General features: G+C 42.7%; 2 long non-coding RNA genes across 4 annotated transcripts; one reads left to right on the top strand and one right to left on the bottom strand.

Annotated features, from left to right (window-relative positions):
- Positions 1 to 255: 255 nt before the first annotated feature.
- Positions 256 to 1164, top strand: Gm32960 (predicted gene, 32960). 2 transcript variants are annotated; one of them, NR_168254.1, is made up of 3 exons: positions 256 to 399; positions 640 to 711; positions 807 to 1164. It is a non-coding gene; the product is annotated as a predicted gene, 32960 (long non-coding RNA). The 2 variants fall into 2 exon arrangements; NR_168068.1 differs by having other exon boundaries at positions 640 to 1164.
- A 2630-nt stretch (positions 1165 to 3794) lies between these two features.
- Gm33036 lies at positions 3795 to 10032 on the bottom strand. 2 transcript variants are annotated; one of them, XR_003952856.1, is made up of 4 exons: positions 9892 to 10032; positions 9439 to 9565; positions 6322 to 6352; positions 3795 to 4352 (listed from the first exon to the last, which is right to left on the bottom strand). It is a non-coding gene; the product is annotated as a predicted gene, 33036 (long non-coding RNA). The 2 variants fall into 2 exon arrangements; XR_003952855.1 differs by lacking the exon at positions 3795 to 4352 and having other exon boundaries at positions 6197 to 6352.
- Between the last annotated feature and the right edge of the window lie 8107 nt (positions 10033 to 18139).

The raw sequence follows: 18139 nt of genomic DNA on the forward strand, positions 1-18139 counted from the left end.
TAGCTTAAGACCAATTGATTTCTTGCTTTAGTGTTTTCTTTTTCTGATGCATCTCCACCTCTCCCCATAGCCAACCGCTGTTATTCCAAAGAACAGCCATTTACCACCTGCAGGTTTGTATTAACATAAACTATGCAGATAGCTTTTCTGTTCTGTGGGTTCGGGGTGGGGATGGGGGGGGGGCGGGGCGGTGCTCTTTGTAGCTGGAGGCAATCAGACGTTCCCTTTAAGAAAGGCAGAATTAATTGGCTGTGGAAGAGAAACCTATATTCAGCTGCAGCAGTGCCCTTGCAGAGAAGTGATTTTCAATGGGCTCACTTAACACTATTTTAATTGTTTTAAAATGTTTCTATGGGCTTTTGGAGGTCAGAAGCTGCTAAGTACTGAAGTCTTCCCCAGGTAAGAGGCTAACCATCCACACAAACAGACGTCACCTCATCTTTGTTCTGTGCTTACTACTCCCGCTGGCGGTCGATGGTTCCGTAAGGGCCACTAAACTATTACACATCAAGCTGTATTTTTACCTTTCTAGTTCATTTAACTAATTACCTCTTAACAGAAGATTTTTGTAATTGACCTTCTTCAGATCGTTGTTAATCGGAAGACTGCAAAGATATTTTTTGTTTCAATATACCCTAGGGCTGTAGTCTGCGGGTTGGACAAAGGAAACCTGGAGATTGTGAAAGGGAGCCTGGGATGAACAGAAATGAGGTGAGCAGTGGGTGGTCCCAGAACTGAATGGCTACGAGTTCAAGTCCCTCTCTGCATAAGATGGGGTGATCAGTTAATGTCTCTTTCAAACACAGGGACTTCTGGAAGCTCATCTAGGACTATGACTGGACACTCCTGAAAAGTTATGTCTATAGAGACCGATGGACCAGTGATTAGAATTTCAGTACAGTAGGGAGACTGGAATGTTTCTGGGCCAGAGGCTAACTACCTTCTGTTGGGCTAGTTCTAGCCCTCTGGAGCAGTCATTCCTTGCTGATCTCTGCAAGGCCTTTAACATAATAGATTAAAAACCTTTGCAGACTCACAGTCTTCGGTCAGTCCCAAAGCTAAGAATGTCATCCGATAGCATCTTGGGTGTATAGAAAAGTCTCCCCCATCTTGCTGTAACCACCTCTCTGATGTAACCACCAATATAGTTTAAACTTGCCTTGACTTATGTCTTTCTTTGTTCTGCAAAACTAGGAAGACTTCATGAAACGGCTTCTACATTGGAACATGAGATTTGGGGTAGTCTACATCTGTTCATGGGCATGATCATTTCAAATGGCTCCAAAATAAACTGTCTTTTATTCCCTTTAAGATGACAGCTGTAGATTTTGCATTGCTAGGCAGTACTAACTGAATGGGATGTCAGTCGTGGTTCAAGACTTAGCAGCATCGTGACTTTAGGAGGTCACAGAGTGTCAGCATTTGGGGTTACAGGTAAGAGTCACAGCTCCCTACTGTTTCACTTGGCAGTGGGGGATGGGAATTCCCTTAGAGTTTTAGGAATCTCAACTCAAGCCAGACCAACACTGAAAAGACTTCAGGACTAGCCAGTATGGTAGAGTTGGGCATTTTATGAAAGATCTTTATTGTTACTATTATTTTTACTTATTAATTATTATTGTTGATTTTATTTGAGACAAGGGGTCTTTGTGTAGCCCTGGGCATCCGAGAACTTGCTCTGTAGACCAGGCTGTCCTTGAACTTAGACCTGCTTGCTTCTGCCTCCTCAGTGCTAGGATTTAAAGGCTTGCACCATCACCAACCATCAAAAGAGCTTTTTAATACAGACTTAAGCACGACGATGAAGAGAACCAGAATTCACAATTAAGATTCTGGTAGAATTTGCAGTCATGACTGTATCCATGAGTGCTTCCACAGCAACACCTGACATTATAATAGATTAACCAAAAGCTAACCTACTGGGCTTCAGGAAGGTAGAGTACCTTTTCTATGGGCAAAGTTGTCTGTGTTGTAAATCAAGTGGACTAGCTCCCCCTTTAAAAGGTCCATGTTTCTTCTCTGTCTTCCAGTGTCTCTGTCTCTCTGTCTCTATCTCTCTCTCATGTTCTCACATCTGGACAGCCTTTTGTTTCCCCCCTCTACAACTAAACCTCTTGCATTAGATCTATTGCACGGTGTGATCTCTTAGTGGCACATCTTAGCCCCAACTGCCAAAGGTACCCCCTCTGCTTTACCGTAACAGTTTGAGACTCTCAGGCAATGAGTGACAGAAATGAATGAAGCCCTGCCGCCCCCGTGATCATGAACATTCAATTATATATACATGCATGCACAAGGGATGTGCCTACAGCCTTTACAGCGAATGTAATTTTATGCTGGGATTCTTGTTTCTCTACTGACTCTAATCCCTCTTGTGTCCCTCAAATCTCCCAGTCTTTCTGTCCTACCTCAAAATGACTTCTGTGAAAAGAAGAAACTTGCAATGAAAGCTGTGTTGAGAGAGCTTTCCAGAGTCTAGATACCATTAAGGCAACAGGACTGAATCAGATCTCAAGTCACTCTCTGGCAATGGGCATTCTTGGTTACCTTCGCCTTTGGCTACAGGCATCTTGCATGACTAGTATTTATGTTACATCAGAGACTCCAGATGGATGCTATGATGTCTCTGGAGACTGGGGAGATAGCTCGATGGGTAAAATGCCTCTGTACAAACACAAAGAGCCAAGTTTAGATGCTCAGTGCCCAGTTAAAGCCAGTGTGGCAGTGCACGTCTCTAGCTCCTGTGCTGAGGTCAAAGCCAGGAGGGGCCTTGCCTACCAATCAGTCGAGTCTAGCTAAAAGAGCAACCTCTAGATTCAATGAGACCCAGTCAGAAAAACTAAGGTGAATACATATCTAGCCTTCCTTTGTGTATCTAGTATGACATTTTTACTATGTGTTTGGATTATTTTATTGGTTTATTGATAATAGGTCTGTTGGTTGAGTGAGTGAGTCAGAGTCTTACTATCAGCCCAGGCTAATCTAGAACGCTGTATGTAGCCCAGATTGGCCTTGAACTTGTGATCCTCTTGTGACTCAGCAACCTAAGCAACAGAATTTGAGGAATGTGCCATCATGCCTGGATTCTCTTCTTTTTGTTGTTTTTATTTGAGATGGGAATCTTATGACTGGCCTGGAGTTTACTATATAGTTCAGGCTGGCCTGGACAGTGTAACGGTCCTCTGGTATCAACCTGTTCAACGCTGGAAGTGGATACATAAGTCCCACACTGGCTTTTTCTTCCATCCTTCCTTCTTTCCTTCCTTCCTTCCTTTCTTTCTGTTTGTTTTTTTCAGGACAGGGTTTCTTCGTGTAGCCCCAGCTGTCCTGGAACTCACTCTGTAGACCAGGCTGGTGTCAGACTCAGAGATCTGCCTGCTTCTGTCTCCCAAGTGCTGGGATTAAAGATTTACACCACCACTTCCAGTCATACCTGGCTTCTTGTCCCTCACCTTACCTATCATGTAGCCTCGCCCTCTCTCCGGTATTCAATAGGCATTTACTACAAAGGTAAACTAGCACTGTTTATCTTTATTAGCTTCCACACCCTCTACTTTCTTCTGTAAAGCAATTTAGTGCTTTTTGAACCTGTGTCTCTGAACTTGAAGTCCTAAAGCAGGCACCTTCCCCCCCACCCCCATACACAAGCAGGCACACACACACACCTACACACACACACACACACACACCCCTAAAGTTCTTTCATCGCCACGGTGCTTGGATTAATGAACATTTCTGAGTCTACTCCTTGGCTTTACAGTAAAGAGACAAAGTCTCGTATCACTCACTAATCATGAGATAAACACAAATGCACTTTATACATTGTAAACATGATAAAAAAAATGTAAAGCTAAGATTACTGCTTACCACAGGGAGATGGAAACATACGACAAAGTATATATCAAAATAGAACTTTAACCTAACCCCTGCTCAGGGAACCAACCCCATCTACAGCAAATAGCTTTCGAAGTCAGCCTATCCTACAACCCCTGATGGATTAGTTACTAATTCCACAAGTGAGCTTCTATCAGAGCTCCTCTATCTGCTGCCCGGCTTGCTCAGCCCTTGATAGTGACTGACACTCCCCAATCCTCTCAGCTACCTGCTTTCAGTTCTGTACTGATAGAGGAAATCAAATGTGTGCCCCAGCCAATCACATAGGATGCCTTACTTCATGGTAGCCAACTAAAGCTTCTGCATGCCAACAGAATCCATGAGGGACAGGCCCTTTTTCACTCTTTAAAGTTTTCATAACTCCTTGCAGTCCCCACCAGAGCGCAGTAGTGGCAGCTGGCTCTCTTGGGTTAGCAGATCAAAAGAAATAGCTTTTGCTTTCCTTTTCTGTCTGCTGCCTGGAAACAACAAGAAAACAAGAAAAAGACTAAGCATCCATAGACCAGAAAACAGATTTGCTTTTACATAACTGCAGTCTTGAGCTTAAATTTGAAGAAGGCTGGTGTGAGCAATGGCTCATTTTGTGATAGATGCTGACACCTAGTGGCCACAATTGGTAGTTAAAAGTATAATATGTTGCCGGGCATGGTGGCACACGCCTTTAATCCCAGCACTCAGGAGGCAGAGGCAGGGGGATTTCTGAGTTCGAGGCCAGCTTAGTCTACAAAGTGAGTTCCAGGACAGCCATTGATACACAGAGAAACCCTGTCTCGAAAAAACAAACAAACAAACAAACAAAATAAAAACAACAAGAACAAAAGTATAAGATGTTTTAGCCCAAAATAAAGAAAAGCTGTGATCCCGATGGTGGAGGGCTGGGAGTGGGTGCGGATCACAGCGGGGGGTGGGGGTGGGGCGGGTAAGAACATAGTCCTCAGGGAATGGAGGCCTACGGATGAGGACAGAGCTAAGGAAGGGAATCATGGATGGCTCCTGGAATGCCATTGGAGTTGACCCCAAACTCTGCCTTGTTAGTTTTAAGACTCCTGTCGCAGGATTGCTTATCTTGTTGTCCAAGTGTTTTTGCCTTCATGTGCACAGTACATTTCCCAACCACAGGTGCTCGGCTTTCAAGTCACCCCAGAGGGAAATGTTCCTTAATCACCATCGTTAGTATTGCCAGCAGCTTCAGGGTGCCAACTTCGTACTTCTGGGCTAAGTGCTTTGTAAGTAAGTAGACAGACTGGAGTCAGACGACAGTACACAAAATCTTGTCATTCATAAGTTGTTAATTTTGAGTAAGTGGCTTCATTTCTTTGTCTTTAAGGTGGAGAGGGCCATCATGTCTTTTTTTGTTGTTGTTGTTTTTCGAGACAGGATTTCTCTGTGTAGCCCTGGCTGTCCTGGAACTCACTTTGTAGACCAGGCTGGCCTCGAACTCAGAGATCCACCTGCCTCTACCTCCAGAGTGCTGGGATTAAAGGCGTGCGCCACCACGCCCGGCTTCACAAGCATTTTTGAGAGAGTTTAGATAATCCACATATGTAAAGTGCTCAGAACAGTAGCTAGGGTACCCTAAATGCCAAACAATTACTAATGACATTACCTACATTTATCTTTACAACACTTTGAAGTAAATATTATATCTCTTATACTAGGCAAGAGTAAGAAACGTTTTCAGCTTTGGGCAACAGAAAAACATGACTAACAGTGGCTCCTGGTTTTGCTTCCTCTCTCAGATAATGAGCAAGCAAGGGGTCGAGGTAAGTGGCTGCTGGCACTGGGTCCTGGCTCAGAGATGTCAGAGCCAGCGCCTCAGAACTTTCTAGGGCTTTCCTTCAAGGTGGTATTGTTCCAGTTCCAAATATCATGTTCAACAACAACAACAACAACAACAACAACAAAAACAAAACCCAAGAGCAGGGGAAGAAACTGGGGCTGTGTGTGTCCATTTGCTTCTTTTTTGCTTTCTTTCATCAGAAAAACTAAAACATTTTCCACTAAAGTCTGCTTCTGTTCTGTTGGCCGAAACTGTCACTTGGCTACTCCTAGCTGAAAAGGCTCATGGGAAGTGAGTCTTTAACTTTCCCAGTTTACACAATAGAAGGCAACAGGGGAGAAGGGAGCAGAAGATAACTATTGTCAGCTATCTGGCTATGTGCCACACCTTAGAAAAGGAGAGGAAGTGAAATACACAGGCAAGAGAAACCATGGAAATTTCCCCAAGATAGATTAAAAAGTGAACCATGAGGGGGAGGTATGCTGGGACAAATAACAGCAGATAAAGGGAGAAGGCAGGTGGTTAGAAAAATCAGACTTCATAAACTAAGCTGTGTTGGGCCTGACTGTTAATAGAAAGTCTTGCGACCAAAATCCATACACCTTGTGGATCCAAACATTTCCAATTCTAAAGCGACATGGCGATACCTGCGTTGATGGAGCATGCCATCGTGAGAACCTGCGGAGACACAATGGAAGCAAGACTATAAGATGAGATTTCAATAGATGGAAAACCCTTTATGGATACCTATAAAGTATACCGTAGGATACCGTGTATCATATCAATAAGGGGTTAGCCTTGCTCAGGAGCCTGATGGGAAACAGATGGCTTTTGAATGTTGCGCCAAGTGTAAAAGAATGAGCGCGGTGTGATGACTGAAAGAGCCTAAAGGTGGCGCTCGTGGAGCTAGTAAGAGAAGGGGCGGGGCCGGGGGGAAAGGGTGTAGCTCGGTTGGTAGAGCTTTTGCCTAAGCAGGCATAAAATCCTGGGATACAATCCCAGCATGACATAAACCATGTCTGATGATTCATAACTGTAATCCAACTCTTGGAAGGTAGATGCAGGGAGATCAAAAGTTCAAGGCCAGCTTCTTCTGCTACATTGTTATTCTAGTTTGGGATCAACCTGGGTTACATGAGATTCACACACACTTCATTTGCCAAGTGTTGACATTTTAACAAGACAAGTTTTTTTTTTTTTTTTTAAACAAGACAAGTCTTAAGATAAAGTAGATCTTTATCTTAAAGATGATTCTGCTTTTTCTTTAAGATACAGATGATTTCTAAATAGCAATAACAGGGACGGAAGACAATTTTTTTGGAAAGCCATTTGTTTTTATCATGGTAAAATATGCATGATATAAAATTCCACATTTAGCCGGGCGTGGTGATGCACGCCTTTGATCCCAGCACTTGTTAAAATGTCAACACTTGGCAAATGAAGTGTGTGTGTGTGTGTATCTCCTGTAACCCAGGTTGGTCCCAAACTAGAACTAGCAATGTAGCAGAAGAAGCGGGCCTTGAACTTTTGATCTCCCTTCATCTGCCTTCCAAGAGTTGGATTACAGGAGGCAGAGGCAGGCAGATCTCTGAGTTCGAGACCAGCCTGGTCTACAAAGTGAATTCCAGGACAGCCAGGGCTACACAGAGAAACCCTGTCTCGAAAAACCAAAACCAAAACCAAACCAAACCAAACCAAACAAAACAAAACAAAACAAAAACAAAAATAATCAACATTTTAGCCTTGTTAAGTGAATAGTTCTTTGGCATCAAGTTCTTTCACCATCCAATTCTAGAACGTTCCCATCTTCCTTTACTGGACTTTGACCCATCACACACTAAGCCCTCATCCTAGCCTCTTACCAGGCTTGGCAACTGTCTGATAAAATAAATAAGGCTTCCTACTCCTTATTTCCCTGCATCCTGGCCCACAGGGACCTGGGTTTACCACCCTTGTTTCTTGGGGTTTTAGAGCCATCTCCTAGGTTATATTTCCTTCTGTATAATTTTCACAGGATCACTTTGTTTTGTGCTGTTCAGAGGAATAAGCTTGGGTAACCTGGAAATGTTATAGGCTGTCCCCTGTCTATGGATGGATCCATCCATTCACGGATGGACCCATCATTGATGGACAGTGAGCTGCATGCCTGTAGCTCTGTGAGCCAGGCCGACCCTCTGTAAGGATGCCAAAGAAGGAGGTACGCTTCATCATGGGACATTCTCACCTCTTCTCCCACGAGCTCTCTTCTGACTGATGATTCCCTGATCCGTGAAAGGAAAATTGGATCAAGGACTACAAACTGTTTTCATTGAAAACAGGTTGGTTAAGCTATTGAGCCAGTCTGCCCAGACATGAGTCACCGGCAGTTAAAGCCAGGTTAAAGGTAATAATATTGCTGGAATACAGCCTTTTAGGGCAAGCGTTCAACAAAAGCAGGGCTAATTAACAAAGGGTGGTGGTGATGCTGGGTGGTGGGACCTCAAGCAATGGGAGACCTGGAGGCCAAACTCAGTCCAGACAGATCTTATTGGACCTGTGTGAGGTATTTTTAAATATGATTAGCTGGTGAATTTGAAAATCAAATTTCTGGTTTGGGTTGAAAATGTTGGCAACACTCCTAGAATCCTGCCTGGTAAAAGAAATAAGGTTTCCCACTCGTTATTTCCCTACAGCCTGGCCCACAGGACCCAGGGTTTGCAACTCTTGTTTCTTGGGGGTTTAGAGCCAACTTCTAGGTTATATTTAATAAGATATCAAAGAAACAATTAATTATAGCTACAAGATAATTAAAATAAGGAAACCTTTGAAAATGAACAGATTCTGTGGGTGTTATTAAAAGATGAGTTAAGTTTCAGATATACTTGAAAAGTTGATAAAGTAATATAAAACAATATCAGTCAATATGTATTTGTGTGTATTTGTAACACCCTAACATTTTCAATCTGCACTCTGAACTTTCCCCCACACACACTGCATACTAAAGGGTACTTTATGCTTTAGTTATGGGTTAGATTTATGCCTTTGTATGTGGTTCTCATTATAGCTGAATAAATGTTATGTTCTTAGGTATAGTTATTCATGATAACTTATTTTCTGTTTTGGTTTCATTAGAGTGTAAGTTTACGAAGAGTAGACATCTTCATTTGATTTCCAGAGCTAAGGATAATTCCTGACACAATAGCAGAAACCCAGTGGCTATGGGCAGGGAGGATGAACTCCCAAATGTGTGTCTGTGACAGAACCAGTAATCTAAGGTATGTTACTTATGTAAGCCACCTTCTTCATATTCAGGGAGCTCGTTAGAATTATAAAAAGAAGCCGGGAAGTGGTAGATCACATCTTTTATAAGCACTCAGCACTCAAGAGTGGATCTCTGCGAGTTCAAGGCCAGCCTGGTTTACAAACTGAGTTCTAGGACAGTCAGGGCTACACAGAGAAAGCCTGTCTCAAAATTAGAAAACAAAACAAAACAAAATTATGGAAGCAAGTCATAAACTGGGTATGGTGGTGCATGTGTTTAATCCCAGCACTCAGAAGGCAGAGGCAGGTGGATCTCTGTGAGTTTGAGACCAGCCTGGTCTAGACAGTGAATTCTAGGGTAGTCATGATTACATAACAAGGCCCCGTCTCAAGAACAAGCAAATAATTAAAAACTAGATATAAAACAGGAAACAATAAGGTGTGTGTGTGTGTGTGTATTTGTCTTATTAGAGGTTCCTGAGCAAGTGACTTGTTTGTACTTTGGAAGTTCCGTGTCTTATTACCTGATTGAAAGACAAATTCCTAAGAGGAAGTTGTTGGGGCTCCAGAGAAAAGGAAAAGCCTGGGAGGTTCCAGGGATAATAGTTGGGAGTATCTCCTACAGGAGCAGAGACCTCAGGACTGGTTTGACTGCAACAAACAGAAAGTCAGTTTGAATTCCTGTGAGCGAAAGAGCTTTATTGGCCTATAAAACTGAACTGCAGAGAAAGTAGATGACGGGAACACTTGGCAGCCAATGCCTGGAGTCACCCCACTCCCGTCTGCAGCTGCTTCTCTGCATCCACTCCCTTTATGAGGCTAGAGCCACATCTGCCACCTCTCCCAGACCCTCATCCTCCTGTCTGACCCCAGCCATGACGAAACATGCTTGCTTAGTGCCAAATGCCTGTCACACTTTGTTTGTTTTGATGGATTAAAACTGAGAAAAGAGCACCCATGGAAAGTCACAGACTCACCTTATCTCAGAGCTCCATAAAAGTCATCCGATGATCTTACAGACTTATCCAATGTATCAGACATGTCTGGCAATATTCCCAACAAATGATCTTTCAACTAGCACTGAACCGCTTATGCCCCATTCAGGCACTCCACGGCACTGTAAAAAAAAAAAAAAAAAAAAAAAAAAAAACAAACGCTCCACGTTGTCACAGAGTTGTTCTTTACAGTCAGATAACATCTACCACCAGTTGATAATGGCCTTCCCCTTTGTACATCTCACTACATCAGATGCTTGAAGAGGTCATTGGCCAGTGAGTCTTTGCAGGCTAAACTTCAATGTGCTGTCACTGTTTCTCAGGTGGCACGGAGTTGAACTCCCCTTGGAGTTATCAATGGGCTCTTTCAACCTCCAAGAGGTATTTAGTGTGCACTCGTTTTGTTCTGAGCAGTTAACTAGGTGTTAGAAAGGACAGGCATGGGAAGGAAAGCAGGCTCTTGGCCTAACGGATAGCAGACTCCTGAAGAACAGAGGGATATCATACGGGCAATCCCACTATAGGGCACCTTCCATGATTCTCTTAGAGTTCAGTGTCACAATTGAATGTAATTGGATTTCTGTGTGGTCCTCTTGCTAGGGTTTGGATCTGACCATCTCCCTAAGGTTTGGTTGAAGGTGATGACGCTATGGGAAAGAGGTGGAAATTCTCCGAGGTGGGACCTAGATAGGAAAGTAGGTCACTGGAGCATGGTCTGATTAGAACCTGGCCCTGCACATTCAAGCCCCCAGTCCTCCTCCCCTTCTCTCCCCACCTCTCCCCTCTCCTCTTTTTCCTCCTTTGTCCTTCTCAGGTTCAGGAGATGAAAGTCCTGCCTCACCAAACAAGGGTACCAACCAACCAAGGACAAACGTCTCTGAAGCCAGGAGCTAAAATAAAGCTTTTCTCTTCTAAGCTGAGTTTTTGAGGGGTGAGGATTGGGGGGGGGTCTATTTTCTCACAGAAATGAAAAGCTGACTCACTTCCATGCAAACAGTAGGTGGTTAAACAGACCCAGAGATTGGTTTTCAAAAGGTACAGTCCTTTGAAAGAACTCTTTTTTTTTTTTTTTTTGGACAGGAAGTCCTTTTGATTATGAACTGAACTTGTGACTTGCTTTTAACCAATAGGGAAGAAGGAAACCATATAAGTGACAGGGTGTATGACACTGTCTGGCCTCTCTTTCAGTCTGGCTCAATTCCTTGCCTACATCACTCTGGCTCTCTTTTCTCCAGGTTCGGTAGGAAAAGATTTCTTCATCCTTTTCAGGGGAAGGTGTTTTTTATTAGCACAATAAGTTTTATACACATAATAAAGGCTTTGTTACATGACATTTTCATCTAATGTATAGGATATTTTTTTGATCACACCACCCCTCTGTTCCCAACTCTCTCTTCTCAAGTAGCCCCCCGTCATTGTCTGTCTGTTTTTGTGGCCTGTGAGTTTCCAGGTGCATGGATGAGAGACTGCTTACAGCAGTGTGGGCGCCTTATCAGTGCTATCGCACCGAAGTGACCACTACAGAAAAATGTCTCTCCTTCATCAACCCCTAACTTGCAGGCTCTTGAAAAGATTCCCTGTGTTTTCATCTAAAAGCTTCAGCCTTTCATGTTTTAAATTGAGGTCTTTGACTCATTTCAAATTGATTTTGTGAATTATTTATCTGATTCCATTTTTTTTTCTCCCAGTAGCTATTCAGTTTTTCTAGCCCCTTTTGTTTAATAGTGTCTTAGTCAGGGTTTTATTGTTGTCAAGAGACATCTTTTTTTTTTTTTTTTTTTTTGGTTTTTCAAGACAGGGTTTCTCTGTGTAGCCCTGGCTGTCCTGGAACTCACTCTGTAGACCAGGCTGGCCTCGAGCTCAGAAATCCGCCTGCCTCTGCCTCCTGAGTGCTGGGATTAAAGGCATGTGCCACCATGCCTGGCACCAAGCAACTCTTATAAAGGCAAACATTTTATTGGGTCTGGCTTACAGATTCAGAGGTTCAGTCCATTATCATCATGGCAGGAAGCATGGCAGCATCCAGGCAGACATGCTGGATAAAGGAGCTGAGAGTTCTACATCTTGATCTGAAGGTAACCAGGAGGAGAAAGAGGTTGAGCATAGGACCTTAAAGTCCACACCCACAGTGACACTCTTCCTTCAACAAGACCACACCTACTTCAACAAGACCATATCTCCTAATAGTGTCACTTCCCATGGGCCAAACATTCAAACCACCACAAATAGGTTGTTCCCCACCCCAACCCCCTTTTTTGTCTCCTTTGTCAAAAATTAGATGGAATTGATGTCAGAGCCATGGCTTAGTTACTAAGTGTGCTTGCTATTCTTGCAGAGGACCTGGTTTGGGTTCTCAGCACCACGTAGTGTCTCACACAACCTGCCATTACTCCAGTTCTGGAGGGTCCAGTGTCCTCTTCTGACCTCTGAAGACACCAAGTGCAACACGGTACACATACATACATGCAGGCAAAACACTCATACACATAAAATAAATGAATCTTGAAAAAAGAACCTCTGCTGTCAGGTAACTTCTTGGTCCTCTAGCCAACCCCCCTGGTCTACCAGTCTGTTTTTTATTCCAGTGCAAAAGCTGTCTTTATCACTACAATCCAGTTCTATAGTTTGAGCTTGGGTATTTGAGTACTTCCTGCTGTATATTGTTTGACTATTTCTGATCTTTTTTTGTGATTCCACATGAATTCTTGGATTGTTCTGTTCCTAAATCTTTAAAATATAACACCAACATTTTGATAAGCATCACATTAAATCTGTAGATTAATTCTGGTATCAGGATGAGTGTGACTTCATAAGATGGATTTGGTAGTGTTCCTTAATTTTCTATTTTGTGGAATCATTTAAGAAGCTTTGGTGTGAGGTCTCCTTTGAAAATTTGCTAAAACTCAGCAATGAACCCATCTGGTCCTAGACTTTTCTCTTTTTTTGTTTTTTGTTTTTTTGTTTTTCGAGACAGGGTTTCTTTGTGTAGTCCTGGCTGACCTGGAACTCACTTTGTAGACCAGGCTGGCCTTGAGCTCAGAAATCTGCCTGCCTCTGCCTCCCATTTTCTTTTCTCTTAGGGGAGGGTTTTAATTACAACTTCTAGTTCATTGCTTATAATGGCCTGTTTACATTATTTCTATCTTCTGCCTTTAATTTTGTAGATGATATACATTTAGAAATCTTCTATTTTTCTTGATTTATTTTTTTAGAGTGTATGTTTCATAGTAATCTCTGACAGAGTATCTCTCAGTAAAGGGAACTATCAGGCTAGCACACAGATGGTCCAAAGAGTGGGAGAAAACCCTTTATCAGCTATATTTCAAACAAGGGCTAAAAATTTAGAATTTACAAAGAATTGCAGAAATTAAATAAGGAAGTAAAACTCAGTCAACAAATGAGCAAATGAATGGAATAGACATTTTTCTAAAAAGACAAAAGAAACATGTATGGCCAGTAACTACTCTTAAAATATCCCTAGTCATCAGGGGAATGCTAATTAAAATTACTTTGAGATATAACCTCACCCCCAGTGGGGATGGCTGTCATCAAGAACTCTGACAATAAATATTGGAATGGATGCAGAGAAAAAGGAACCTTTATTTCTGGCCAGCTGGGATGCAAATTAAAACAGGCATTATGGAAATCAGTTTGGAGGTTTCTCCAAAAAATTAAAAATAGAAATGCCACATGACTCGGCTATTCCACTCTTGTGATATATCCAGAGAATTCTGTACCCTACCACAGAAATAATTGCACACTCATGTTTGCTACACTATTCACTACAGGGGAACATAGAAACGACTAGATATCCATCAACATCTTTGTTGAATGGATAATGAAAACCTGGCACACATATAAAGTGGAATACTATTCAGCTCTTAAAAAAAAATGAGATCACAAAATTTTCAGAAAAATGAGTATCCCCTCATGCCCACCCCAAATGCTAGATACCCAAACTTCTGCACAACCCTGAGAAATCAGGGAATAATGATTGACCAAGATTCAGCGGCTCCCAGTCAAACCAGAAAGAAGTATACTCACAACAGAAATTCATTTTGCAGGAAACTATTTTCACAGTCTTGCTACCTGAGTTTGTGTGTCAAGCTAAGATCTGAAAAATTAATATCATCTTGTGCAGTTCATTTAAAATAAAATTCTACCAAAAGACTTCTGGTTTGCATGTTTTTAATGTCCTTAAGAGAACAGCTCTCAAAAATCTACTGAAGCCAGTGGTTAGTATATGAACTTTATACTCCGTTAAAATAACTCCGAAGAATAATGATATTCACAACACTTAGGAATAGCAAGTTTCATGGGACAGAAAATGATATGTGTATTCCAAAAAGGACGAGGAAGGAAGGGCTTCAACGGGGTGGGGGGGGGGAGAGGAGTAATTTGTAAAGATTTTGAAAACTGGATTCACTCATTTTGGAGAACTCAAGCAGAAGTTAGTGTCAGTTCGTGCATGAAGTGACACCTCTGGGCAAGCACTTCGTCCAGAGCTTCTTGTTTGAGTGGTTACAATCTTAGCAGAGCATCTTGTTTGAGTGCTTACAATCTTAGCAGAGCATCTTGTTTGAGTGCTTACAATCTTAGCAGAGCATCTTGTTTGAGTGCTTACAATCTTAGCAGATGCTGAAGATAACCTTTGTTATCCATAGATACCAGTTAAGCAAAAGCAGGGGGCACCTGAGAATTTGAAAGAGTTCTTGTGTGGTGCCTGTAGAAAGCTCTTGAAATAGTACTTACCTTAGACATAACTGCCCACTGATGGTTGTATCTAGGTCCAACAAGGAGGACTTCATGCTATGGTCATCAACTGAGCTTTCATAGCGTTAGGGACCGTCATGAGCTATGCTCTTTATACCCCCATGCTAACGCTTCACTGCTGTGACCAACGCCTGAGAGAAAACCATTTTAAAGGAGCAAAGATTACTTTTGGCTTATGGTCTGGTAGCTTCACTGGCAGACTCGGGGCGCCCATGAGGCAGAAATCCATGGCAGATGGGTTTGGTAGAACAGTGTTGTCATCTCATGGCAGCCAGGGGGAAGCCAGGACTCAGAGACAAGGGACAAGAGATAAGATACTTTGTCAAAGGCTTATCCCTAATGATGCATTTCCTCCTTATGAGGTCATAGGATTATGAATCTGTGGATTAATTACTGATTGTTCCAGAGTCCTCAGGATATAATTAGCTTCCAGTGATTAGAACCACCAGCTGGGGACCAGGCCTTCACCACATGAGCCTTTTGCAGGGCCCTTCACATCCAAACCATAACATAGAGTGGCTGCCCCCTATTCCACAGTGGCCCTATTCAATAACCATGCTTGTAAGAAACAATTAAGAGATTATCAATTAGATCAATAGAGACATCTGGCCCCGTTTGGGACAATCAGATTCACTCCTAGAACTCAGGTCTGATGGCTACGAAATTAGTAATTTTCAGGGTGCAGATGGAACTGAGCGCTCTCTCTCTCATATATATGTGTGTGTGTGTGTGTGTGTGTGTGTGTGTGTGTGTCTGTGTGTGTGTGTGATATATATATATATATCACACACAGAGGGGTGAGGAGAGGGAGAGGGAGGGAGAGAGATGGGGATAGGGGTTAGAGACTTTTCCCAATGAATAGAGCCGTAAGGAGAGGCAGCCTGAAGAGTCAGAGATAGCGAGTGTCCCTGTGGAGCTGAGAGGAGTCCAAGGTCACCTTACTCGTGACATTTCCTCAGACACCCAGCTATGTTCCTGCCCTCGAATTGGGAGGTGCCTTCTGCGTTTTCCTAAACCCACCATGACCTCTTTCCTTTCTGACATGAGTTCAAGTGAATCTCTTTGCTCGCCAGAGTTGAAAGATCATACAATGAATAGCTGTGTTTGTTTGCTTCCTAGTGGGGCAGCCCAAGCAGCTACATGCCCAAGCAGTGAGATTACAACTCTCCAGGCCAGCTAAAATGATCTGATCTTTAACAGGCATGCTATGACTCAGCAGTCCCCACCCCCCCCCCCCCAAACCTCTGCAAAGTCCTGGGAAATCTCAGAAAATGACTTCCCTCTCCACATTCCCTTGTAGTTTCAGAGCACACACAAGCAGGTCATCTAACACCAGGATTTGCTGGAAGACTGACCAAGCCTCTACCTGCCCCTGACTGCTAGCTAGTGAGGGACACAGGCCATTAAGCAAAAACCTTTAATTCCCTTTCAAAGCTGTCTAGACCTGGGGAGGACATTATAGAGGCACAGGGTAGGATACTTCTAGTCAAGGGAGTGGAAAAGAAAGTTATCTCTCAATAGAGAAAGAGAGAATCCATCAAAGTCAGGACATATGTGATGTTCACTATGTGCCCTATGTTGTTTTAAGCTATATACATGTATATCATATATATACATTTATAGCACACATGCTAATTCAACCCTCACAAGTCTAAATGCCTCTTTGTTCTAAATTAACAAGTGTCTACAATATGTAACTAGTATTGGTGGATCTGAGCTTCAAACTCATATTAATAGTGAATGTTTGTTTGGGTAAAGTACACAATGCTTATCCACCCCTCACATCCTCACAGAGGCTACTTTAATTTCCAAATTGTAAATATCTTTAGGCTTTGAAATGTGCATTTAGTATGACCCAACTTTGTTCACGGGGTCAATGTCAAGAGGGCTAAAAAGAGAATTTCCAGGCCATTAGACCACGTTATCATACTCCAGAAAATAATGAGCGGCCTCCGGATTATTTATTATCTGCAACGACCTCTACACTTTTCGGGAGCAAGAAAAACAAACGGATCATTTCAAGGTTGTGCCAGCTGCCAACTGCAATTACCCCATTAGGGGTCAGTCCAGAAGAGGGTTGCTGGGTAACTCGAAGTTTGCTTACATGAAATGTTCCCTTTTGGTAAAAATCTCTCCACGAAGATTTTTATTCCCATATTTTAAAAGTCGATTTTGTAATTTCATCAGAAAATATTTAGTTACTTTATCTAACCAAATGTAAAGCTGCAGTTACTGATAAAGACGTCATCACTGGCTGTTCTGTGCTTGTTTTTAATCAGAAAAAAAAGGTGTGTGTGTGTGTGTGTGTGTGTGTATGTGTGTGCCACCCTGTGCTGTGTGAAGGTCAGAGGACAACTTTCAGACTTGGTTTTATTCTACTCTGCTTGAGGTCTCTCTTGTTTTTCCTCTTTGCTGGGTTGTATTCTAGGCTAGCTTGCTTGTGAGCTTTTGGGTAAGTCTCCTGTCTCTACCTTCCATAGCAGCAAAGTGGTGAGATTACAGCTGTGTGTTAACACACCAAGCTTTTTCACGTGGACCCTGGGGACCAAACGTAGGTCACTAGGCTTTTCCTGGCAAATGCTTTTACTTACCCAACAATTTCTCTGGTTGATACATAGCCTAGGCTAGCCCAGAACTCTTGATACCCCTGCCTCAGATTTCTGAGTGCTGAGGATAGAAAGGAATGCACCCACATCTAGCTGCCAGTTTGAATTTGTTACTGGGTTTTTTTCTTCCCTTCCTGTGTCCCTTCTACTCACAACTGCAGCCATCTCGGTGATTTTCTGCTTATTTGCTTCTGGAGGCTCTGCAGTGTTTAAGTAAGAGCTACCAAGTACACTGCCTTGTGCTCATGGACTTGCCGATAAGCAATGAGCCGTATTGATGCCACTCACCTCCCTGGATAGCAATGATGCAGTTGTCATTGGGGCTCTTTCCCATATCTCTAGCCTTCCTCCCCTCCTCGCATGTGACAAGACTGTATCTCCCACCGGTCTCAACGATTCCTGTCATCACATGACTTTCTTTAGCAACTAAAACATGAGGAATGATGTGAATGTATTAAGAGGAAAGCACACATAAATTCTAATAATAGTGACAGTAATTGCTTTCTTTCTTCCTCTTGTATGTATTCGAGTGTTCTATCTGCATATACACCTGCATGCCAGAATTACAGATGCTTTTGAGTCACCATGTGGCAATTGAACTCAGGACCTCTGGGAAAGCAGCCATCTCTTAACCACTGAGCTATCTCTCCAGCCATCTTCTCATTTCTTAGTGAGAAATAATAAGTGGTGATAAAGCTGTAGGGAGATAGATACGAGTATACCGCTGCTGGAGGGGATCTGAAATGGCGTAGACACTTTGGGGAACATTGGATGGATCCACAGTGAATTAAATGTGAGGATAGGTGTGGAGATGCACACCTTTGACCCCAGCACTTGGGAGGCAGAGGCAG

This window comes from Mus musculus, chromosome 19, assembly GCF_000001635.26.
Source record: "Mus musculus strain C57BL/6J chromosome 19, GRCm38.p6 C57BL/6J".
In the NCBI taxonomy this organism is placed as follows: Eukaryota; Metazoa; Chordata; class Mammalia; order Rodentia; family Muridae; genus Mus; species Mus musculus.